General features: G+C 34.0%; 1 protein-coding gene and 1 non-coding gene across 3 annotated transcripts in view; both read right to left on the minus strand.

Moving 5' to 3' along the window:
- Positions 1 to 17,578, minus strand: part of LUZP2 (leucine zipper protein 2) — a 470,561-nt gene that overhangs the window by 382,198 nt on the left and 70,785 nt on the right. The gene's annotated exons all lie outside the window — the stretch shown is intronic.
- On the minus strand, positions 3,965 to 4,041 carry TRNAA-UGC (transfer RNA alanine (anticodon UGC)). Its single transcript has one exon. It is a non-coding gene; the product is annotated as a tRNA-Ala (tRNA).

Below are 17,578 nucleotides of genomic sequence, written 5' to 3' on the forward strand. Positions count from 1 at the left end.
CCTCTCTCTAATAAAAATGAATAACTATAATATTTTTTATAATTTTTAAAATTAATTTTTAGAGAGGAGAGAGAGTGTGAGAGAGAGAAGGGGGAAGGAGGAGCAAAAGCATCAACTCCCACATGTGCCTTGACCAGGCAAGCCCAGGGTTTTGAACCAGCGACCTCAGCATTTCCAGGTCGACGCTTTATCCACTGCACCACCACAGGTCAGGCGAATAAATATAATATTAAAAAAATAATCTCAATGGAATACATCTTAAAAAAAAGGCTGTAAAATCAGTAAAAGTTACAAAGAGACTTAACAGTTTCTACTTCTCAAGAAATTAAACAGAGAATTTTTGGACTTCAAAAATTATAGCTGAATAATAAAAATATATATATATGCCTAAGGTAATTATATATTTCTGTAATGTATTAAATTGTATGCCCATGTTGACTTCTCCATGTACCAAATTACCTATTAGCTTGATTGGTGATTTATACTGGGGATACCTAATACCTGGCTTATAGTATTTGTCTCCTCATTATGAACTTAACTACACATCAGAATTACATATTGCACCACACTCAAGGTAGCTACTAACTCTAATTTGGAGCCAGGATTTGAGCTAAATGTATTTGTTATGATAAACACAAGAATCAGGCAGGAAAATATGAAGATACATATTTTTATAATATGTACATATCTTTCCTAGGATAAGGGGAAAAACCTGAAGACTGTCTGGACAAGCACAATGACACTTTCAATTTTGCTTTTAGTAAAATCTTCCATAGCTGAGAAACACCAGCTAAAGAAGGTTTTTTTATATATAAAATAAATCACAGAATCTGTATAGCTGGAATATGTCTTCAGAGATATATCATCAAACCTTTGATCAGATGTATCCATCTTCAATATCTCTACCAAGAATGAGTGGGATTCCAGATTCTTTCACAATATCTCAACAGCTGAGAAAATCACTGTTTCTTGTGGCAACCCATCGATCTTTAAGCAACTTATGATACTAGATACTTTTCCCCCTTTGGATGGAATTATAGTCTATTTCTCTGTATCTTCCAACTTCCACTCACTGATCCTATTTTTGTCCTATGGGCCTCAATAGAATGCCTTTTTAAATATTTGAACATAGATTTTTATCTTTTATGTTACACTTTGTATCTTCTTTAGCTTTTATGATTTCAGAGAAAGCCTTTCTTATCTAGCCTTAAGTTACTTTACCTATAAGAGGAAATGTTTAAAACCATTTAGTAGTAGAATGTTTTGTATATGAAAAGTGAGGGGGAATTTAAGAACACCCCATCGCTCTGCCTCTGGACTGATGTCTTAGAAATCCCTCAGGCAAACACATCTGAATAAATCATAAGCTCTATTGAAGAGACCTTGGGAAATACCAACATATATGGATTTTAAATTTTTTCTAGTTGTACATTTCTGTACTATTTCTGAAGTGAAATATCTAGGTATTTATTTTAGTCATTGCTGAAGATAACTTTAATCCATCTCATTCTCTTTTAAACATGGATGATGAGTCTTCAATAAATTTCTTGAAATGGAGGATGTCTTCAATACATTTCTCATTTTAAAGATCAGTCAACTTTATAATTGCATGCAAGGTGTGGAAATTATTTTACTGTAAAGGCTCCTTTCCTGCTTTTGTTATAGAAAAAATTAATTTATCATAAATGGTTAATCCTTTGAAAATACAGTTAAACATTACACGTTCAACAGCCTGAACCATGACTGATGCAAATGTCAAGAATTGAACTCATTCAAAAATCTATTCTTGCATATAAAAAAATGGCTTTTTAAAAACGTTTTTCTACTCATACCTCTGAAATTTCTAGAAACACCAATGCGTTTCTTTATAGATCATACCAGATTATTGAATCATGTTCAATTTTCTAGTTAGTTTATGATTCAATGAGCAAAACACTCTAGGTAAGGAATGTTATCTATTTTTTTTTTACTCTCCTTCTGATATGGTGTAAATTTTAGAGTTATTTGTACACACACAAAAATGTTCTATTCATTGTTAAGACTATAATCATCTCAGATAGATATGTATCACAGTGGTAATTTTAATTACACTTTAGTAATTTCTCAATATGCAATAATGAGAAAATTTTGAAACACAAAGAGAAAACTTATGTAAAATACATTATTTGGGGATGAGATAAAACTATTATTTTGATATTTCATAAAACAAAACAATTACTAACAGTTTAAATTAAGAGAAAACAAACTTTAAAAAGTGTTGACTCTTGGCCCTGGCCGGTTGGCTCAGTGGTAGAGCGTCGGCCTGGTGTGCGAGGGACCTGGGTTCGATTCCCGGCCAGGGCACATAGGAGAGGCGCCCATTTGCTTCTCCACCCCCTCTCCCTTCTTCCTCTCTGTCTCTCTCTTCCCCTCCTGCAGCCAAGGCTCCATTGGAGCAAAGATGGCCTGGGCGCTGGGTATGGCTCCTTGGCCTCTGCCCCAGGCGCTAGAGTGGCTCTGGTCATGGCAGAGCGACGCCCCGGAGAGGCAGAGCATCGCCCCTGGTGGGCGTGCCGGGTGGATCCCGGTCGGGCGCATGCGGTAGTCTGTCTGACTGTCTCTCCCCGTTTCCAGCTTCAGAAAAATACAAAAAAAAAAAAAAAAGTGTTGACTCTTGCCTGACCAGGTAGTGGCACAGTGGATAGAGCATTGGACTGGGATATGGAAGGACCCAGGTTTGAGACCCCGAGGTCGCCAGTTTGAGTGCTGGCTCATCTGGTTTGAGCAAAGCTCACCAGCTTGGACCCAAGGTCGCTGGATAGAGCAAGGGTTTACTTGGTCTGCTGTAGCCCCACGGTCAAGGCACATATGAGAAAGCAATCAATGAACAACTAAGGCGTTGCAACGAAAAACTAATGATTGATGCTTCTCATCTCTCTTTGTTCCTGTCTTTCTGTCCCTATCTATCTCTCTCTGACTCTATCGGAAAAAATTGTTGACTCCTTATACTAAACTATTTTTTTCTCTAAGAGAAGTAGTTATATCAGCAATTTATGTGCTTATGAAAGGCCTATTGGTTCTTTAGAAATTGCTTATATTTTTAGCATCTGTTTCTAGTTAATAATCTGGAGATGGAATGTGAAATTATAAAGAAATTAAACATCTCTATGATCAGTATTGCAACTGGAACACAGCTTCTATTTTCTTCTACAGTATTGTTATATCACATCATATGTTTTATTACATACTTTCCTATGTTACTGAAATGTAGAGAACTGGTTATCTGACAGGAGAAAGAAGTGTATATCTGAGATAATTACTACTCAACATGTAGTCTCAAAGTAGCATGAACATTATCAGGAAGCTTGGTAGAAATGTAAGATCCCAGACCTACTACGTTCAAGTCTGCATTTTATAATGGTGTCCAGATGATTTGTATTTAAAGTTTTTGAAGCACCATATTAGATCATTTATGAGAATAAAAATGTCATTAATCTATTATCTTTGCTTTCAATTCCTGCCTAATACTACTAAATATTTGATTAATTTTTGCTCTGTATTTCTTTGAGCTATCAATTGATCAATTAATTGATATGTCAATCAATATATCAGTAGATACAAATATAGATATGTAGATTTTCTTTGTACACTGAACCTATCTGAATCATGGTTTGTTTTTTTTTGTATTTTTCTGAAGCTGGAAACGGGGAGAGATAGTCAGACAGACTCCCGCATGCGCCGGACTGGGATCCACCCAGCACGCCCACCAGGGGCAACGCTCTGCCCACCAGGGGGCGATGCTCTGCCCCTCTGGGGCATCGCTCTGCTGCGACCAGAGCCACTCTAGCTCCTGGGGCAGAGGCCAAGGAGCCATCCCCAGCGCCCGGGCCATCTTTGCTCCAATGGAGCTTTGGCTGCAGGAGGGGAAGGGAGAGACAGAGAGGAAGGAGGGGGGGTGGAGAATCAAATGGGTGCTTCTCCTATGTGCCCTGGCCAGGAATCGAACCTGGGCCCCCCGCACGCAAGGCCGACGCTCTACCGCTGAACCAACCGGCCCAGGGCCTCTGAATCATGTTTTATCAGTCCTTCTTAAAGAAAGAATATAGTTGATATCAGTGTTTTCAACACAATCTGAAGGATGTGGTCTTTGGATAAGACATTTTAATTATTTCATTTTTTCTCACCATAGTTTATATTATTTCTGTTATTGTGTTTAGGTTTTCTGAAATTTTGACATCTACTTTGCTTTATCTTTTTAGAATGCTTATTGCTAAGCATTGTGTTTAATTTCATTTATTTTCACTGAAAATTTTAATCTTACTTTTAATTATAATGATAGCTCTCATTAATTTAAAGAGAAATAAAAATAAATAATATTATTACTATTATATCAAATATTCAGAGAAAAATCTATTGACTGCATTCATCAAAGCAAGAAAAGTAACAACTTTAAACTCCTCCTAATATTCTACTTGAATATATTTATATAGGCCAAATCTTAGGCACTTAAACATAAATTTTTTCAAAAGTTTAACATTTTAAAAAACTTAGAACAAATCCTAACTGGAAATGCTTGAGTGCTACTTTTAGTCCTCAATTTTTTTTTAATAATACACATTGTAATAATTCATTCCTGAGAATTTTGTTTATTTCATTTTGTCTGTTGGAGTACAATGTTAAATTCTATATATCTCCCTTCAGTTCTCTCAGGTTTTGCTTCATGAATTTTAGAGCTCTGCTTTTAGGGGCATACATGTTTTTGTTATATCTTATTAATGAATCGATCCTTTCGGCATTATAAAATGTCCTTCTTCTTATGACAGTTATTCTTTTGAAGTCTATTTTGTCTCATGTTAACGCACTCTAATTCCCTTAATGTTGCAATATTCAAGGGATAATGTCTTTCCTTTTAATTTCAAACTATTTGAATCTTTGAATTCAAAGTATCTACTGTAGATAGTGCATAATTGAATTTTTAAAATAGATACTGACAACTGCTGCCTTTTGATTAGATAGCTTAATCTATCCTCATGCATTCTTAGTGATATTATTGAATTCTCTGCCATTAGCTTTTCCACACATATGTCCCTTTTGTTCCTCTACTTTTTATGACTATCTAATTTTATACTGTATTAAGTGGGTATGTTCCAGTGTAATGTGTTAATTCCTTTGATGATAATTAATGGTATATATATTTTTTTACAATACGCACCTAAGGTTTATGATATTCATGTTTATAATCTACTTCAGATTCATATTAATTTAATACACATATTTACAAAATCATGATACTCAAAAAATTTTATCTTTAGTAATCAAAATGAGAAAATTTTCTTTTATTACTCAATCCTCAGAGGACATTCTTAACTGAAAAGATCAAATATCATTCAAATAACTATGAGAAACACTCTTCTGATTACAAATTTAATTATTGATCTACTTGTCAGCTAAAACCAAAGGCCTGATTGCCCCTCAAATGCTGTGCCAGGTGTAGCTTCTAGATAAATATGGCTGACTGGCTATGGATAATTCTTGTATTTTGCTCAGACTTCTGGCTTAGGGCAGTCAACTATGCTGCCCTTTCTGATTGCTTATACAGAACCATAGTGAAATATTTAATATAAACATGTGCCTTCGAGTAACTGTAAAATAAGTTGTTATTTGCATGACTTGTCCAAATTACATTGCATTCTTACAACAATCCAAAGAGAATGTGGTATCTTTTATAATAATAATTTCACGTCTTCTTTTACAATTCTAAATCTTAACCTCATAGGTATTAAAAACAACCTTCACCTTGTTTGTGATGCAGTTTGTGGTGGCATTCTAAAATCAAGTGGCTAGGTGGTACGTAGTACTGGTTTTATTTTTTGAATGAGGAAAGAGAAAAACTTTCAGAACTAGAATATTTTAATATTAAAGCCTGCAGAGTACATCAAAAGAGTTCAGAGCTAGAATGCAAAGTTTTGGAGGTTTTTTTGTATATATGTTTTTGAGAGGAAATGTTATATATTCAAAGCTCAAGCCCTACATATTTTCAAATCTGGAAGCAAAATCTAAGGGAAGGCAATCAAGTAAAGAGGTTAGTTCAATGGACTTCAAGTCAAGTTAACTAACTGCTCTTCGGTTTAACTTGGAATCTAAATTAGAGCAGCTCATTTACCTCCCTTAGGTTTTCATTTCCTCCTAAAAATGTAGTTTATTTTAGAGACTAAGATATATTCCATCTAATCATCTCTCTGCTTCACAAATAACTCTTTTTATAGAGTGAAGTTATAAAATGCATACTTTATAAAATAATAAAGGTAAAATAAGTGAAATACATGCAGAGTAAAATTAGAGAGGAGCTATCCACCTTAAAAAAATATAAACATTTTTTAAGTCTTCTATGTTCACGTCTTGTTTCCGCATCATCTTCTATTTTCTGTATTATGCCTACAAAGAAGAATTACTTTCCCTGAAATTGAGGTTAATGTCAAATAAATACCAGAGTGACCTATATTTCTACATGAATACGTTGATGATCAGAGGACTAGAAAGAACTATGAAATAAGGGATGGCATGAAGTAACTGAAATCATGTGAAATTTGACAAAGCCTTACTTAATCTTTCCAACAATATAGTAAAATTATCCCTAATTTATAAGAGAAGAACTTGAGCCATATTAACATGTGAGATCCGTAAGATTCTAGTCTTTATAAATTTCCTTTTGTATCTTCAAAATTAAGAGAACTCTTAGGTATAAAAGTTGCTCAATAAGTGTGTTTAATAAATTACATTTTCACAAAATTTCTTCAATGTCATAGAACATATGTGTTCATATTGTCCTATTCCATGGGAAGGAACTCATTTGCCCTTAAGATCAAGTTTATTTTCAGAACCGTGTTTTTTTGTTGTTGTTGTTTTTTAAATTTATTTATTAAATTTAATGCAGTGACATTGATAAATCAGGGTACATATGTTGAGAGAAAACATCTCCAGATTATTTTCACATTTGATTGTGCTGTATACCCCTCCCCCAAAGTCAAATTGTCTTCTGTCACCTTCTATCTGGTTTTCTTTGTGCCCCTCCCCTCCCCCAACCCCTCTCTCCTTCCTCGCCCCATCCTCCCTTGCCCCACCCCCCCACCCCGGTCGCCATTACATTCTTGTTCATGTCTCTGAGTCTCATTTTTATGTCCCATTTATGTATGGATTCATATAGTTTTTTTCTGATTTATTTATTTCACTCCGTATAATGTTATCAAGGTCCATCCATGTTATTGTAAATGATCCGATGTCATCATTTCTTATGGCTGAGTAGTATTCCATAGTATATATGTACCAAAGCTTTTTAATCCACTTGTCCTCTGACGGGCACTTGGGCTGTTTCCAGATCTTTGCTATTGTGAACAAAGCTGCCATAAACATGGGGGTGCATTTCTTCTTTTCATACAGTGCTATGATGTTCTTGGGGTATATTCCTAACAGTGGGATAGCTGGGTAAAAAGGCAGTTCTATTTTTAATTTTTTGAGGAATCTCTATACTGTTTTCCACAGTGGCTGCACCAGTCTGCATTCCCACCAGCAGTGCAAGAGGGTTCCCTTTTCTCCACATCCTCGCCAGCACTTATTCTGTGTTGTTTTGTTGATGAGTGCCATTCTGACTGGTGTGAAGTGATATCTCATTGTGGTTTTAATTTGCATTTCTCTAATGATTAGTGATGTTGAGCATTTTTTCATATGCCTATTGCCCATCTGTATGTCCTCTTTGGAGAAGTGTCCATTCATTTATTTTGCTCATTTTTGGATTGGATTGTTTGTCTTCCTGGTATTAAGTTTTACAAGTTCTCTATAAATTTTGGTTATTAACCTCTTATCAGACATATTGTCAAATATGTTCTCCCATTGTGTAGTTTGTCTTTTTATTCTGTTCTTATTGTCTTTAGCTGTGCAAAAGCTTTTTAGTTTGATATAGTCCCATTTGTTCATCCTGTCTTTTATTTCACTTCCCCGTGGAGATAAATCAGCAAATATATTGCTCCGAGAGATGTCAGAGAGCTTACTGCCTATGTTTTCTTCTAATATGCCTATGGTTTTAAGGTTATTGTGAACAATGCTGCCATAAACATGGGGGTGTATTTTTTCTTTTCATACAGTGTTATGGTGTTCTTGGGGTATATTTGGGGGAAGGGCATACAGCACAATCAAATGTCAAAATAATCTGGAGATGTTTTCTCTCAACATATGTACCCTGATTTATCAATGTCACTGCATTAATCTTTCCAACAATAAGGCTTACATTTAAGTCCTTTATCCATTTTGAGTTTATTTTTGTGAGTGGTATAAGCTGGTGATCTAGTTTCATTTTTTTGCAGGTAGTTGTCCAATTTTCCCAACACCATTTGTTAAAGAGTCTGTCTTTACTCCATTGTATTTCCTTACCTCCTTTGTCAAATATCAGTTGTCTATACAACTGTGGGTTTATTTCTGGGTTCTCTATTCTGTTCCATTGATCTATATGCCTGTTCTTATGCCAGTACCAGGCTGTTTTGAGTACAATGGCCTTGTAGTATAACTTGGTATCAGGAAGTGTGATACCTCCCACTTTATTCTTCTTTTTTAGATTGCTGAGGCTATTCGTGTTCTTTTTTGGTTTCATATAAATTTTTTGGAATATGTGATCTATATCTTTGAAGTATGTCATTAGTATTTTAATTGGCATTGCATTGAATTTATAGATTGCTTTTGGTAATATAGACACTTTAATGATGTTTATTCTTCCTAACCATGAGCATGGTATATGCTTCCACTTGTTTGTATCTTCCTTGATTTCTTTTATCAATGCTTTGTAATTTTCCGAGTACAAGTCTTTAGTCTCCTTGGTTAAGTTTACTCCTAGGTACTTTATTGTTTTGATGATCTTTCACTTTCTTCACTTGCTACTCTAACTTCTCAATACTGTATTCTTCTTAATTTTAAATAGGAAGATGAAATTGTCAGACTCTTCCTTATCCCTGACTTCCACAATGCCTTGTCTTGTACTTGGATGAAGCTTCTCAGTGTATATAGGTAGTAGTTTCATCACATTTCATTTTTTCAAAGACAAAGGTGATTAATCAGCTCCAGTAATATATTGGTTTTACATTGAAGAGGGTTTTGTAACTAGTCTGCACCAATGCAGCACTTTAGTTTTAATTCCTTGATTCTTACCTTCCTTCTAAACTCTGTAATCACATTTTTACCTCATTTCTTATCTCATAATCCAGTTGTCAATTATAGCCTTTGTTTATTGGTCTTGTTGATGGTTCTTGTCCTGGTGGGCTTACTTCTATCTCAATCCTTTCCTATACCTCACTTTTTTATTTTCTCTTACCAGGACTCATTTGTGAAATCAAAGTCCCACCCTTGAAAAAAAATTGAACTGCAATGTATCTCTCAGTTACCATACCATATTAAACAGATACTTTCTTTCTTTTAGAAACTATCACTGAGTTATAACCCAGGCTCTTGACACATCAAACAAGAGGTTGTAGTATCAGTTTTGAGTCTTTTACCATCTTTCATGTTATGCTATAAATTATACCCTCTCAATTTAAATATACAATGCCAACATTTCTCAGCATTTCAAAGCTTTCCTACAAAACACTTATTTTCTATATTTTAATTCTTTATGTAACTCACTGTTAATCTGTGTTTTAACACCCTCTCTATGCCACTTATCAAATCAAAAAAATCAAAACAAATTTGCAAACTCCACATAAATCCCTCATTCCCTAACTCTCAACCAGAACTCCACTGTTATTTTTTGTGCATCCTTCTTCACATTTTACTTCCCAGCCACATGTGATTTCAGTTGTTTCACATAAAAACAAATGCAGTATTTCATAGGTTCTCTTCTCCTTCTTGACTGCTTTTCCTGACTTTCTTCCTTGGTAACCTACATATCTTTCAAAGCCCAATTAAGAAAAATACATTTTTAGGGTTCTCATCTGCATCAAGTTGTTCCAGTTGCATAGTTCTTAAGGACAGTCAAGAGAAACAGAATTTGAACTCTAGTTCTCCTGCTGAGACACTGGTCCTCAATTTCATTATATTTAAAATGAGATGGGGTTACAGTACTCAAATTAAGAACTACAAAGCTGATTCTTAAGTGCACCTAGAGTTAAGTCTGACTTGTTGCCCTGAATCTGTCTTCCTTGTCTCTGATATTTTCTTTATAAACCCATAGTGAGCTATCTACCATAAAAATCTTACCTTGTATAAATCTATAACCCTTTCAGTGAGGCCCTTTTCCCCTTAGAATAAATAATGTAACATATTTAATTATTCAGCCTCTACTTAAAGTGTATTTGTATTCCTTTTATAAAGTTATTTATATTATATCCATATATTTAAAATTTATCATAACTATATATGAAGTATATAGATATTTAAATTATCTTTTTGCAGAGAGATTCTGATTATAAAAAAGTATAATATAATATAATTTTATAAGAAATTTGGTCAAATATAACCTACAATAATTTGCCTGATACTTTTATTCTCAGCCAGTTATTTATAATATAGTTGTATTACTTGTTCTGTAGCCTATTATATTTATGTTTTTTCAAAAAATTATCTAGATATGAGACTAATTTTATCATTTGCAAGACTGTCTTTTTTTGTTTGTGTTTCAGAATATATTAGTAAACATGTCTGATTTAGCACCATCTACAAATAAAACAAGCAGGATTTCTTTCACAAATGTTTAAAACTATTTAAATATTCAATAGAAAAGACCTTGCTTGGTAAAAACTATACATTGATTTAGAATTTTATTTATCAATATGCAAAATTACTCATTACTCAATCTGATATATATCTAGTAAAATAAAATAAAGTTACAGTCTTGATTTTTTTCACAGATTTTGATATTGATATTTCTTCTATGGTTTTAAGATATATAAAAATATTTTTTTTCATCCATTTTCATCCCAATTCACACATGTATTTGCTTTCTTTGAACTGAAACCCAAGAGAGCTTTTTGTCCAGTCATAACCAAGAAAATGTTTGAGATGCATGGATCACTTTGCTCGTAAGTATAACCATTCCATTCTTATTACACTGGCCTTGAATGGGATATATTTACATTAACTCGTAATGGAATGATCTTAACATTTCCACCACACATTTATTTATCCACTCACTGATTCAATAATATCATTTATTTATTATCAGCCAGCCACAGTGCTAATTTCTGGTGGCCAGAGATATAAGGACTCCTGTTGTCATAACACCTGCAGTCTGATTAAGGGCAAAGATAAGTGAACAGTCATAACACAGTGGGATAAATCCTTCAGGGGAAAGATAGACAGAACAGGATAGAGATAGTTCAATAGGTGAAAGATCGAGGAATATATTTTGAGGGAAATGGTAACTAAGAGAAAACTTGAAAAGATAAGAGAAAATTAACACAAAAAAGGTGGAGTATAGAGGCTGGATAAAAATATCAAACATTATAGGGAGATATATTACCAAATGCAAAGGCCAGGCAGAGCTTAGAAGACTTGGGGAATTGAAATACCAAATGTCCAGAGCATGTTTGTGTATGTGTTCACACTTGAGGGTTTTTGGACATTTTTGTTTTGAGGAGGAAAAAAAAAGAAAGAAAGTGACAAAAGATGGGGTTGAAGCCAAGTCGTGCAGGTCCTTGTAAACCATGGTTAACATAGAGATAAATATGACCTAAATCAACTGGAGTATGATAATTGCCAACATGCTCTTAGATTTTCAGCAAATAAATGTCCTATGCTGTAGTATGAGGAGGATATGATTTGAGACTATTCTATTCTCTTCTGTCTTTCTGGGACGCTCTTTTCTATCTCTACCTTAATCCCACACATTCCTCTTGTTCCTTCACATGCCACATCCCTCCTGAAATATTTCTTTGTGTTTACTAAATAAATGCATTTTCTCCTCTCTAAGTCTGCATAACATCTTTATTCTCTGATATTCTATGTCAAAATTATCCTTGATATAGAGATATTTTAAACTTAGCTTCTCCTACTAAACTAGGTCCTTGAGAGAAGGTACTAGATAATTATTTTAGCATCCCCTTTATAAAATAGTTTCATAAATTGTTAAATTGACAAGTATTGTATCAGTCACAATGGAAAGTTAGTATTGTGCAGAAAACTTTCAGGCCATAATAAGGACTCGATGCACAATGAAGCATTATTTTCTAAGCTCTGAACCCTGTGTGGAGTAGTAAGGGCAGAAATATATCCATTCTTTTTTATTAATTTCAAGTGGATCTTGTTAGTTTAGCTGATGCTGCTGAAAATGCAGTTAAACTATTTTTCAGTTGAAAATGAATCAACACCCACTCATATAAAGACTGAATAACACTACACTCACTTGCAGGTGAATCGACCATGAACATGGTCTAAAAGAAAGGTAAGGTAATGATATCCAATTTTGAATAGCATATGTTTCTCAGGACAAGGAGATTAGCCACTTATTTGAATGACTGTCTGAACTGAGTGCATTGGTACTTCACAGAGTGTTGAAATGGGCTCTCTGACTTTGATTTTTAAATCAGATAGATGCCAACTACTGAACTACTCTGTGAAGATAAGCAGAGGTAGCAGAGAGAGGTTGACTTCAAGAGAGTTGTCTAAACCTTATTGCTATTCTACATAAGTACTATGAATACAGTATTTGTGAGATGGTTGATTGGACTTAAAATTTTTGCCATTTGGGGATTTTTCTTTTGTACAAAGTTAAAGGAGCTATAACATTATAACAGCAATAACATATTTACTAAGGTTTTACTAAATAACTCTATTCTATCTTTACATAGCAATGTCCTAAATTACAGATGAAAATATATATTTTTGCTTTACAGATGAAAAAACCTTACACTATGTACTACTTTCCAATACTTGGTACTATCTTATATGTCTTTTTTAAATTTTCTATATGCTAGGCAAAACACATTTAGTTTCTTCAGCTATATCTAAAGCTAACGTGTTTGAAATGGCCTGATTAACTAAATGGGCTCAGTTTTGGGTTTATTATTCTTACAATCCAGCAACCAAATTTACACAAGACACCAAAGACAGTTGCACCAGGCAAGGAGAAGCCTCATTCATTTTACTCTGAACAAAGTATTACTCATGATTCCTTAATAGTTTTCTGAGAAACCAATTCACACTGATACCTTACTACATGTATGGCTAAGATTATAAAGAAGTTTTATAACCTGCTACAAGTAAAACTGCATCTCCCAGTTTCTAATTGGGCTGTTATTTATTATGCCAATAAAATTATTTATTATCCCAACTACAGAATTTGAACAAAATAAAATTTAGAGATAGCTTCAGAGTTGGTCCATTTCTTTATAATCTGTCACATACTTGCTAGATTCTTAGCAGTTCTTAACTATAAATCTTTAAACATCAAGAGTCTAGTGGTTTATGCCATAAAACCACAGACCTGGATTATATATATAATATAAATCATTAACAATTATTTATTCAAAATTATTTTAACAAAAATTCTAGGAATTTTCTTAGTAGTTAGAAAGATCTGGAGATTAAATTTTATTTTCAAAGGGCTTTACAATAGGCTGCATTAAAAATAAGAAAAAATAAACTAATTTTATTATTGTGTTTTAAAAATTAAATTGAAAAGCAAATCTTACAGGGCAACATTTCAGAAAATAATTTTTACTCTTAAAATATATAAATATCTTTGAGGATAACTAAGATTTTATTTCATAATGTTAAATAGCATTTGATGCAATTACTTATTTCATTATGAGCACACAAGATTTTTTTTCAGTTTTGCACCAAACTCCACAGGATACATGTAGAACTACATCACACATAAATTCATAGAATAATGAAGCAAAGAAACAGCTCATAAGAAAATAGGATTGTCTCTACATAATTTCTGTTGTCTGCAATCACAGTTTTCAAATTCTGGTTTTCACACCATCTCTCTTGGCGCTTTAGACTGGATATAGAAGTTAAAACTCAACTCTCAACTTCATGTCACATTTCTAAAGCAAAGCAAACATCAAACCCTCAGTCTTCTGAGCAGTGAAATGTGGACAAGTCCTGCTGGGGGTGAGGACAACGGAGACACAGAGACCCGACTCCGGGGACCAGGTTCAGTGATGCAGATCCACTTTACTCAGGAAGTAAGCAAGCTTATATACATGGGTTCAGCCTATAGGATGTTACAGCGTGTCCTTCATAGCCAATGGCTAAAAAAATCAGGGAGCAGCGTGGTTGGTGCTAAGTCACTTTCTTATTGTGGGTGAGCTCCCTTCCTGGGTATGCCCACAAGGCTCCTGGGAGCTGGAGTATTCTCACAGCATTGCATCAGCCACGGCTGCTAGGAACGCACTCTGTGCTCCACCCACAGTGAAAAGGGAATGTGCCAGGAGGAAAGAGGATTTGCTCATGTGGCCCACACAAAGGCTTCCCGTCTCAGAGCTGAGAGGGGGAAATACTTTCTCTCTCTAGCCCTAAGGGTGATAGAGGACACTCATAAAAATGGCAGTTTGACTCACCTTTTCTCACAAAAAGAGCAGTTGCCAATAAGGAGAATGACCTGACCATGTAAAGCAGACATGAAAATAGATTTTTTAATATATTTATTTTTTATAAAGACTTTATTTAGGGGGCAGTTTTAGGTTCACAACAAAATAGAGGGAAAGTCAAAGAGATTTACTATATATCCTTAGTCCTATACATGGAGAGCCTCTTCCATTGTCCCCCACAGAAGGGTACTTTTGTTATAATTGATGAACTTACAGTGACACATCATAGTCACCCAAATTCCATAGTTTACCTTACAGTTCACGCTTTGTGTTGTACATTGTATGAGTTTGGATAAATACATTCATTCAAAGCATAACACATACTATTGGTATCATATGAAACATTTATCAAAGAGTGACACATACTATTGGTATCATACAGAATATTTTTATTGCCTTAAATAAAATATTCTCTTATGTTCTGCCTAATCAGCAGCCTCCCACCCCTAGCTCCCTGGCAACCACTGGTATTTTTTTTTTATCATCTCCAGAGTTTTGCCTTAACAGAATATCACAGAGTTGAAATTGTACAATATGTAGCCTTTTCAAATTGGCTTTTTTCACTTAATAATATGCACTTATTATTATTTCAGGTCTTTTTCTGAGCTGATAGTTCATTACTTTTTTATCAGTGAATAAGTTCCCATTGTCTGGATGTACCACAGTTTATTTATTCATTTGCCTACTGAGGGACATCTTGATTGCTTTCAAGTTTTACCAATTATGAATGAAGCTGCAATAAACATCTGTGCAAGTCTTTGTGTGGACATAATTTTTCAATGCCTTTGGACAGGGGTCCCCAAACTACAGCTCGCGGGCCACATGCGGCCCCCTGAGGCCATTTATCCGGCCCCCGCCGCACTTCCAGAAGGGGCACCTCTTTCATTGGTGGTCAGTGAGAGGAGCATAGTTCCCATTGAAATACTGGTCAATTGGTTGATTTAAATTTACTTGTTCTTTATTTTAAATATTGTACTTGTTCCCATTTTGGTTTTTTTTACTTTAAAATAAGATCTGTGCAGTGTGCATAGGGATTTGTTCATAGTTTTTTTATAGCCTGGCCCTCCAATGGTCTGAGGGACAGTGAACTGGCCCCCTGTGTAAAAAGTTTGGAGATCCCTGCCTTTGGATATATATCAAGGAATGCAATTTCTGGATTGTATGGATAGTGTGTTTAGTTTTGTAAGAAGTCATCAAATAACAGTATTCACATCACCAAAATAATGAGAGTTCCTGGTTGCTCCACATCCTCCCCAGCACTTGTTGTGTTCACCAAACACCATTCTAACAAGTGTGTAATGGTATCTCATTGTTTTCATTTCTATTCCCCTAATGACATTTGATGTCATATATTCAGATGCTTATTGGCCATCTGTTTATCTTTGATGAGATGTCTGTTAAGGTCCTGGCTCATATGTTAATTGTGTTGTTTGTTTCTTATTAAGTTTTAAAAGTACTTTGTACTGAGACTCTTCATTATGATGGAGTATTGGATCAAAATAAAATTTTTTCTGCATCTCCTGATAGAATTTTGTTATTTTTCTTTTATAGCCTCTTAATGATTAATTGATTTTTTAAAGGTGACCTAGATTTACATACCTGGGATAAATCCACTTGGTTATGGTATATATAATTATCTTTATACATTGTTTGATTTTATTTGCTAATATTCTGTTGAGGACTTTTACATCTATGTTTATGGAAGACATTCATTTATAGTTTTCTTGTATTATCTTTGTCTGGTTTTGGCATTAGAGTAATTCTGTCAATACAGACTGAATTAGCAAATATTTCCTTTTACATCCAGCCTATGAAAGGGATTGTAGAAAATAGGTGTAATCCTGGTGACCCTGTTTGGGCCTGGTGCTTTCTGTTTTAAAAGGTTATTAATTATTAATTTAGTGTTTTTAATAAATATAGGTTCATTTAGTTTGTCCATTTCTTCTTGCATGAGTTTTGGAGAACTGTACCTTTTGAAAAATTGGTCTATTTTAGCTAAACTATCAAATTTCTGGGCAGAGAGTATTTTTTTATCCTTTAAATTCATAGAATCTGTAGTGATATTTCCTCTTTTATTTCTGATATTAGTAAAGAAGAAAAAAGTATTTTATATTTTATTCCCTTGTTAGCCCATATAGAGGTATATCAATTTTATTAATTTTTTCAAAATATCTGATTTTAGTTTTATTGATTTTTCTCTATTTGATTGCAATTTTTCAATTTCATATATTTCTGCTCTAATTTTTAGTATTTCTTTTCTTCTGATCAATTTATAGTTAATTTGTTCTTTTTAAAATAATTTTCTAGCCTGACCTGTGGTGGCGCAGTGGATAAAGTATCAACCTGGAAATGCTGAGATCGCCGGTTCAAAACCCTGGGCTTGCCTGGTCAAGGCACATATAGGAGTTGATGTTTCCAGCTCCTCCCCACCTTCTCTCTCTGTCTCTCTCTCCTCTCTCCCTCTTCCTTTCTCTCTCCTCTCTAAAATGAATAATTAAAATAAAATAAAAAATTAAAAAAAATCCTCAAGGGTTGTAACAGTTACAACTCTGTTAAAAAAAAATAATTGTCTAAGGTGAAAGAAATAGATTTCTAATTATAAACATTTAAGGAGAAACACATACCAAAGACAATGTTGCTATAGACATACTTAGCCTACCTCAAGACTACATTTTTTTTTCTTTCTGTATCTCTGGTCTATGACTCAACTCACTTCAAGAAAATTGAATAACAAGAAGAGAAAAGAGAGAGGGGCCTTTTTAAAGCATCAGGATACTGTTTGAGAAGTGCCTTTATAAGAAAAAAAGTCTTGTTTATATCTTGTGAAGAGTCTTTGCTTATACATTTCATCTAATTTGCTGTGTATAATCAATATGCATGCTTTTATTCTAGGCATAAATTTCTTATTCTTTTTAAATTTTTAAAAAATTTCTTCCAATTCTGTCAGGTGTCAGGTGTTTAATAAGGATGTTTTAATACTGATATCATCTTATTAATTATTAGTTTACCATTTCCTGCAGTTTAAA

The sequence above is a fragment of the Saccopteryx leptura genome, chromosome 1, assembly GCF_036850995.1.
Source record: "Saccopteryx leptura isolate mSacLep1 chromosome 1, mSacLep1_pri_phased_curated, whole genome shotgun sequence".
Taxonomy (NCBI): domain Eukaryota; kingdom Metazoa; phylum Chordata; class Mammalia; order Chiroptera; family Emballonuridae; genus Saccopteryx; species Saccopteryx leptura.